Raw genomic sequence first — 6,253 nt, forward strand, 5'->3', positions numbered from 1 at the left:
TTCCTTTTCCAATGACCTTTTCTTCATCAGTGACAGAGCTGGGGGAGTGACCCATTATACGTACAGGATAGTACAATATTCAGTGAATCTCACCCTTTTCCTGTTTGCATATTGTCAGGAAACAAATAACAGATTTCCTGAATGTGTCCATTATTCAAAATTATTTGCCTGATAGTTTCTGCAGATCATTCTTGGCCCAGAGCTCATTCACAGGCCATTTGTTTGGGATTCAAGCTGTTTTCACTGGACATGGGTCACAGGGTATATTTCTGTCCACTAAACTGGAGGAACAAACTGGATTTCAGTGCAAATACTAGTTATTGTGAATAAAAAGTATTCTGCAATATTCACATAAAATTTGCTGTTGCCATGATTATCCCTGTCAGGAAACTTGTTCACCAGAATATCTGCAGGAAGTGCACACAGCTGAAGGGAATTAATTTAACAATCCAAAGGAATATTTTTGGATTTTGTTTCCTTTCAGTATCTGCCCAGTTCTAGTTAGTGATGATAAGAAACCAGTGCTGTGTGTCACCCCGGATCTTCTGCTTTTGGCTGACTTTCCACTTGTTCCAATAGCTGCTGGTAAGTGGCTCAGATGTTTTTCTTAATTTTTCTCTTCATATCTCTTTGAAGCAACATTCAGTGATCTCTGGCCAAACATGAACCCACCATCCCCAGCTGTTGCATACATATGAGTTCACTGAGAGAACTCACCATTGTTTGATTTTTGAAACACAAGCAGCTGCCCAGAGAGCCAAAAGATCTATACCTCTGTTGCTAGAAGAAGCGGATAAAAAACTGGAAGTGATTTGACACACTCCAGGCAGCAGAGGGCAGTGGGTGCACGTAATCTGAGCGAGTATGTTACAAGCACACAGAAAAACAATGCTATAGAGTTTATTTTTATGATTGACATTACACTGCATTTCATCCCAAAATATCCCAAAGAGCTTTGCAAATGATGAGTCAAATTCTGCTCTTACCTACATCTCCCTATTGATGGTAACAAATTTGCAGGGATGTAACTGAGGGGAGAATTTGGCCCTAGAGAAAAGAATTATGTCAACCACCTCTGAAATGCAGCCAGCTGTAGGGTAGCACATAGCTGCTATTTAACAGTGAATTACCGTGAAAACTACATAGCAGTTTGCCTACACTTAAGTCTGTATTTCCCCCTGTTTAAATAACCCGTTAATGTCTCCTCATTTCTCTGCATTGGTATTTATCAGTCTGAGGGGTGTGACCTGGAAGCGGGACTCGAGAGGGTTCCCAGTAGGTCCATCTGTATTAGTTGTGAAACAGTGGTTGGCAATATTATGGTGTCGCTAGGACCTGGAGGGAACCCAGGTATGGGGGGAGCAACGAGGGCTTCAGACTGGGTGAGAAAGAATGGACCGAAGTTGTAATTTATTCCTCCTTTGGGAGAAAAGTGAGTAGATGCAGACATGGAGTACTGTATTCCTGGACCATTTTACTCACAAGCATTTACAATCTTGGACAGGGATTTAAATGGCAAAAACAACAAAGTACAGAAGCAACAGCAAAATGTACAACTCCCTGGTGCCCTGATAGCAGCTGAGCTGAAAAGCCTTCCGCCAGCAATGTCTCTCTGCTATGTACAACACTGCTGTCTCTATCTGATTCTTAACTCTGCTCTCAAACATATTAAAGATCCTTTAAGACCTGGCTACCTACTCAGTCAGTCATCACCCTAATCTCATAGGCCAGGGACCACCCAAAAGTCACTCAGTACAGGTATCGAATGTGTCTGGATAGAAGAAGAGCATACGCATACTCACTTATTATACATGACAAGGACTGACTGCTTTTGTGACAATACAGGTAATATGCCAAAGCACCTACCGACTAATGATACTAGGCTCAGTAAAGCTGCAATAGCCCTGAACCTCTACTGATCCAATTTCAGCAGTTTCATTTCAATACAGTTATTAGTTGCATGGCTTTATTACTTCTGCCAGAACAGCGTGTTGCAGGCCACTACCTGACCCCCTCAGAATGTCAAATGACTCTGAAATTCATTTCTGATCATATAAATCCTGATGGGTTCAGATACTTATCCAAGCGTATCTGAGTGTCATTGGTGCAGAAATCTCATAAGAACAGGCTTTCAGATGAGGTTTCTGGCACCTCCAGGCTCACTGTATTTCACATCTTTTTTAAAATTCCCATTGATCAGCTTCTCAGCCCACCCCCAACAGCTGATTTACATTTCTGTCTATGGAGGTATTTTTATGTCTCCCATTAGTGTATCTGAGTGCCTCACAGATATGGCCGTGTTGGTCCCAGGATATTAGAGAGACAAGGTGGGTGAGTAATATCTCGAAAGCTCTCACCAACAGAAATTGGTGGAATACAAGATATTACCTCACCCATCTTGTCTCTCTCAGACCTGAATGCTTATATCCTTAAAGTGAAGGTCTATAGAGCTGTCTTGCTCATCTGTTGGAATTTCCCCTTGAAATTGTTTCTTGATAGGAGATCAAAGGTTTCTTCTTGAACCAGTCAATGACTGGCAAATTAGCATTCTGAGATGGAGTTTACAAGTCAAAACACCTTAGATGTTTCTCTTAGCTACACCATATTCTCTGAAGCACTGGCAGAAATGAGACAGACGTGGCCCGCAGATCATCTGCATTCACAGAGAATTAATGTGCACTCTTGTAGCCATACAGCAAGGGGAAGTGTCATGAAGAAATACAATTGAAGAGAAGATGATGGTGTGTCACCCTTTTTTTAGACTGTCCCTGGGTAGCCCCTGTCTTCACTGAGACCAAGTCCTATGGTCCTTATTCAGGTCCCGCTCATTTCTATTCGGTCTTTACTCAGGCAAACTCCCATTGGAATCAATGAATGTTGCTGGAGTAAGGATGGAGTAAGTATCTCAGGATTTGTCCCAGTGTTTTCAAAGAATTATGGAACCGGTTTGAAGACAGCAATGGTCACTGATGGTTCAAGAAGATCCATCCCTGAAATCTCTCATCCAACAGCTCCCATTTTATATGAGAAAGAGTGAACAAAAGTTGCCGCCTGAAGTACTGTTACATAAATGGTTCTTAATGGGATCGCTAACAAAATGGATACATCTCTTCCACCAACCTTCTCATTTAGGCGCTGACATCATTTTTTCTCTATCTCCTCAGCTGCCCTTCATTATCTGGGTGGCCTGATGTGCTGTATTTCACCTTCTCCAGACCTGTTCCTTTTAAAAAACACCACCTCAGTTCTTTTTGATTTACTTTCCGACTTGCTGACATTTGCCAATTATGCCAATGCATCCAAAAACAAGAAGGTGGAAAACACACAATGTTCCTTTTGCCTTTCATCTCTGCAGCCTTTGTACTCAGATGAGATTTCCATTATGTTGGCCCTTCTTGTCTTCTCTTCTATTGTAATTTCATTTTCTCTGATCTCCTTATTAAAGTTGCTCCATTCTTGCTTGAGTCCTGTCAGCTTAGTGAGTCTCCTCATGCTGTGTCTCTCTGGTTTAAGTCAGTTCATCTTGTCTTTGTGTAAAATATTCTTTGCCACCTTATCTGGTGAGGTCCTCTGAACTGGATTTCTGTTACATCAGGATGCACTCGGATGACCCAAGGCATGTGATTTTAATGTAATCCAACAAGATGTGCTTTATTCTAATGCAGGTAAGTCTTAGGAGGGCATCATGTCTCCTCACCCCATCCCCTGAGTTGTCCTTTTGCAACCAGACTATGACGCAGAGATTACGTTCTGGCCTTGGAGTTACAGTAATGATCTACAGAGTATGTGTATTATGTATCACTGCCTTCTACTGGTTGGTATGTCAGATCAGCTCAAGCATTTCTGAGTATAACCCTGTCTAAAGGCTAGCATCCAGTGCAAGATAAAGCCCTTGTGTTACTGCTGTCAGCTAACAAAGTTGTTCTATTAGCCGAAGAGTTAGAGGCCTGTGTTTATGGATGGTTCCAGGTTTTCTTCTTGATGCTGCATGTGTCTGATGTAACTGATGACTAGTTTCCATCCCTATGGGAATACAGACTAACTGCATCTCATGCTCTTTACATTTCCAGGGTGAGGGGAGGCAGAGGTCCTACTCAGAACAATTGCATCAGAGTGGATTATGCAAGCAGCCCTGATGGACATGTTTATGCTCCCCACAGAGATTAAGACAATTTAGACAGTGACAGGTAGCTTGTGAACAGTGAAAGATGCTGCTGATCTGAATTCACTGGCCAGGCAAGTAATTAACAGAGGTCTGGGATAGAAATGCATTAAAGCATCTAGTCTTCTCATCCCCTCAGCAGCAACTACTAACAACGCTTATTACAGACTACAGCCTGTAAACCACCTAGGATAGTTATAGTATCCTAAAGACTTTTATTGCCTGCTATAATCAAAGTCAACAAACTTTTATTATGCAAATTTAAATCTGTCTTTTCTTTCACTTGCTAATTATTGAATCTGCAAATATCAGACACTAGGAGCTTAAGGCTAGCAATAGGCAAATATTTTATCTTGCTGGATTGTTGAGAGAAAAAAATTGTGAATGTATTTATGCGGGGTTGTTAAATGGGCAGCATATGCTGCACCTTCTGAGGGTTCCAAACATTGCTTACAGTTGATAGCATTTAATATCCCTCAGTGGCAAGCCATTAAGTGGCTCTTTTTCGTCTTAGATTCATAGATTCCAAAGCCAGAAGGGAACACTGTGATCATTTAGTCTGGCCTCCAGTATGATGCAGGCCAGGGAACTCCCCCGAAATAAATTTTTTGGATCTAGAGCATATATCTAAAAAATACCCCAACATTGATGTAAAAATTGCCAGTGATGGGGAAGCCACTATGACCCTTTGTAAATTGTTACAATGGTTAATTACCTTCATTGTCAAAAATGTATACCTTATTTCCAGTCTGAATTTAGCAGATCGGTTTTCTTTGCAGAATCTTTGCCACTTATTTAGGTGCTTAACTTTAAACATCCAAATGTTAGCCTAAGCTCACAGTTATGGGCTGATACATTTTGTTTATGCTTTATAAATATTGGCACAACATTAGCTTTCAGTCCTCTGGAACTTGCCCAGTGTTCCATGATTTACTGAAAGTTGACATTAACAGTCCAGAGAGCTCTTTGGCCAACTTTTAAAGCTCTCAGATCTGTTGAGTTAAAAATGTCTAGCTTTAGTAGTGACTGTTGGAATATAAAGTGTTTCATCCTCACCATCCGATACAAATACTTCATCTGTCTTTTCTCCAAACAGAACAGAAATATTTATTGAACACTTCTGCCTTTTCTGCATTATTATTGACAATTGTACTATTTTCATGTAGTAATGGACCAGTACCTTTGTTAGGATTCCTTTTGTTCCTAATATACTTAAAAAACCTCCTCATTGTTCCTAACTGTGCTGGCCATAGATTTCTTCTTGTGTTCTTTTGCTTCCCTTATTAATTTTCTACTATTCCTAGCTTCTAGTTTATATTCATTGTTCTCAGCTTCCACTTTTTCCTTTTGTTATATATATATAATTCTTTATCGTTCCCCTTTAAATCAGGTTAGTTTTTAACTGGTATAACTTTCTTTTTTGGTTGTGTTTTTTTTGTGCATCTAGTAAAACGTAAAATAGTCTGGTTCATATAAGCATAGCAAAAATGATATGTAGCACTTCTAGAATTATATTTTATTATCAAAGTGTTTTGTAAGTAATATATAGTAAATCCTCACAATCCCACCTTTAAAGTAGGTAAATAAAAATAATCAATCCTATATTACAAACTGGGGAGCTGAGGCAGATGAAATGGTTTGCTCAAGGCAATCTGATGATTGATAAGTCAATATAAATATTAATTCAGGAACTTTTGGGTCTCAGTTCTGGGCTCAGGCCACTAGGCCAATCCCTCTCTGGAAACTCAGGTATTTTTGAAACCAATTTGAATTAAAAATCTCAGGCACACACATTCCCTGTCAAGATTCCTAGATCCTCCCAGTATTAGCATCTGAAATCCTGAGAAAATTGCTTTTTGCATTATATTTTGCTATTTTGACTCTGGATGAAACTAAAATGTGCAGCAGTTTGTGGAAAATTATTTTTTTAAAATGTACTGAACCCTGTTGAAGTTTTAAAGGGCCAGGGAGTTGATTGGAGTTGGAATTTATCTTTTATTATATCAGAAATGGTCACCTCAGTCTCGTGATGAGACAAGTCAAGATTTTCAAGACAAAATTAATGAATTGGAATGGCTTAATTTCTGAGGC

The sequence above is a fragment of the Lepidochelys kempii genome, chromosome 6 (genome assembly GCF_965140265.1).
Source record: "Lepidochelys kempii isolate rLepKem1 chromosome 6, rLepKem1.hap2, whole genome shotgun sequence".
Taxonomy (NCBI): Eukaryota; Metazoa; Chordata; order Testudines; family Cheloniidae; genus Lepidochelys; species Lepidochelys kempii.